The sequence below is a fragment of the Tupaia chinensis genome, unplaced genomic scaffold, assembly GCF_000334495.1.
Source record: "Tupaia chinensis unplaced genomic scaffold, TupChi_1.0 Scaffold000357_1, whole genome shotgun sequence".
Taxonomy (NCBI): Eukaryota; Metazoa; Chordata; class Mammalia; order Scandentia; family Tupaiidae; genus Tupaia; species Tupaia belangeri.
Genome location: NW_006159853.1, coordinates 172,874 through 175,861, shown reverse-complemented (window position 1 = coordinate 175,861; position 2,988 = coordinate 172,874). Strand labels below are relative to the sequence as shown.

General features: G+C 41.0%; 1 pseudogene; it reads left to right on the top strand.

Annotated features, from left to right (window-relative positions):
• The first annotated feature begins 360 nt into the window (after positions 1–360).
• Positions 361–2,988, top strand: LOC102473150 (angiogenic factor with G patch and FHA domains 1-like; annotated as a pseudogene).

Here is a 2,988-nt window from a genome sequence, read left to right as displayed (position 1 = left end):
AGAAGAATTAAAACCTAACCAGTGAAAATGAGGACAACAGGTTTCAGCCACTGTTTCTCTGGCCCACCTACTTCAATCCTACTTCAATGCTCTTCCTGTCTTGATAGCTGGGGAAGGTAATTGTCAATAAAGTTTTCCGGTTTCAAGACCACTTGTATTGGGGAAGAGACTTCCTTCATCCCCTTCCCATCACCTGCAGCCCTGTTTAGCTACAGGAAATAAGTGTCAGGGCATCAGGGGCTGCCCCAGCCGACTGGGTGTGAGGCCACCTTTTGCTGCCCACAGGCTCCTGTGGCCCCTGGGTCCATCGGTCTGAGCCTAACCCCTACGTGACCTGGGGGTCATCTGTAACCAGGCTTCATGGCCTCTGAGGCATGATCCCCGCCACCTTTTCCAACTTCCTTGTCCTTATCACCGCCCACCTCCCTGAGCCAGAGCTGGCACTGCTGAGGTGGAAGGTAGAGAAGTCAGAATGAGAGCTTTGGAGCTGCAAGCGGCAGGTGCAGAAGATGGAGAAGCTGCTGAATCACAAGGAGCAGCTATCTGTACCAGGGCACAAAGAGAAACAACCAGGAGCTCCGCGTGCAGGTAAAAGAACTCAGTAAAACATTCCATTGAGGATGAAACAAAGAAAGTAATGTAGAAGTAGACGGAAGTATGCTTCTTGGTCAATATCAGATTTTTTTAAAAAAATTTTTAAAGGGAGATTTTTGCTATAGGGCACATGTGCTTGCCAAAGAGACAGAGACAGAGAAACGAAAAGCAAGAAATAACCCCTCAGGGGGATGGCCGTGCTGTAGTCGCTTCCTCTTGATTCCCCTCTCAGGATTTTGGGCATGTAGGCACATGCGCCTATGTGAATTTTAAGCCACCAGGTCCAGAACTCTAACTGTGGTTGACTACATGGGTGTCCAGTGATGTAACTATTATGCCATCTGCTGGCCCCAATATCAGATTATTTTTATCAGACATAACATGATGATGTTAGTCTTCCAAATAAAGTAACTGAAGTTTCCGTCACACATAGAAAATTATGCTCACACAGGTACTGATCTGACAGAAAATACTAAATGTGGGCAGGAAGACCATTTTTCCTCAGACTCACAGGACCCAGCACCTTTCATCTTTAGCTGAAAGTTTGAGAGCTGCAGCAGAAGCTGCTGTTTCACAAATTGGATTTCGTTATGATGAAAACACTGGATTGTACTTTGACCACAGCACTGGTTTAAATTATGATTCTGAAAATTATGATTCTGTGATCCTTCCACTTGGATTTATTACTACTGTGATGTGGAAAGTGGTTGCTATCAATTTCACTCTCAAATTGATTTGCAACCTTATCAGACTTCTTCCACAAAACAAAGATAAAAAGTTGAAGAAGAAAGAATACAGATTTATCTACAGAAAATGAGGAAAAATATTTCAATTCTGAAAAATCAAAAAGCTTCCAGTGTTAGGGGCCAGCAGTTAGCGTAATGGCTATGTTGCTGGACTTTCATGTAGTCGACAGTGGTTTGAGTCTGGGGCCCGGTGGCTTAAACTCACGCCAGGTGCATGTGCGTGAGTGCCCAAGATGCTGAGAGGAGAATAGAGGAGAAAGGATTGCAACGTGGTCATCTCCCATGGGAGCAGGGGGGTGTTGATTTCTCGCTTTCTATCTCTCTGTCTCTCTCTGTCTTTCCGGTGAGCGCATGCGCCCTATAGCTAAAACCTCTTAAAAAAAAAAAAAAAAAAAAGATTCCTGTGTTGAGCATATAAGCTGCAGTGAGAGGGAGAAAATTTTTCAAATGTGAAAAGAAGGCCAAAATAGACATTCATTACAAAAAGAGCCCCACAAAATTCACTGTTACAGTTAGTGGAAAAACTGTAGACTCTCCTCTTTATGAAAACATCTCTAATTCAACTTCTTTTAAAGAGAAGAATATCACCGAGACTGATAGTGAGCCAGAGGAAAGAAAAATTACAGACTCTCAGACCAAAGATAGTAATGATGAAGACATTACCCATGAAGACAATGTCACTATAGAAGAAACCGAGGATGAAGATGAAAAAAACTTGGTGCCTCCATGTATTAGAGTAATTGCTATCAGACCACCAGTGCTGCAGACATGATCACTTTTTATTATTACAATACCTAACTCTGATACAGTTGAAGAGAAAAAGACATGGAGCATACTCTCCAAATTCCTGAAGTTGGTGTTAGTAAGTTTCATGCGGAAATTTATTTGACCATGACTTACAAAGTTATGTCCTCGTGGATCAAGGCAGTCAAAATGGCACTATTGTTAATGGAAAACAGATCCTTCAGCCATAAAATAAATGTGACCCTTAAGTACTTGAGCGTGGAGATTAAGTAAAAATTGAAGATACTGCGTTGTTCTTTCACATTCACTCTGTCAGTGATACCTGTGATAGCTGTGTACAAAGGCAGACTAGAGTTCACCTTCACCTTGATAAGAAGAATGAAACTTTTGTTGGTTCAACAATTAAGAGGAAAAAGTTTTGGAAAAAAGGACAGAATGAAACAAAATATGAATAAAATATGATTTACAGAATATAGACTACAAAGATGATAAAAAATTTAAGAATCAAAAAAGCAAATAGAAAACTAGAAAATGTAGGGTGTAGATTAGAAGTGAAAGGACTTTTGATAGAGATGACACTCCTGCATCTGTTCATTCTGAAATTACTGATAGCAACAAATGTCCAAATATGTTTAAAAAGATGGGTTGGAAAAAAGGAGACGACCTGAGGAAGGATGGTGGAGGGATGAAAACTCTAACAGATCCAGCTTCAACTTTAGAAAACACATGCTTGCTTGGGAACAGGCAAACCAAAACACAGGCAAAAAACAAAAACAAAAACAAAAACAAAACTGAGATAACTGAGATGAAGCAGGAGAAGTTTGCTGAGAACTTTCTGGAAACTAAACTTCAAATAGATGCACCAGGGAGAATGCCTTGGGTGAAAGGGTCAGTCATAGAATAA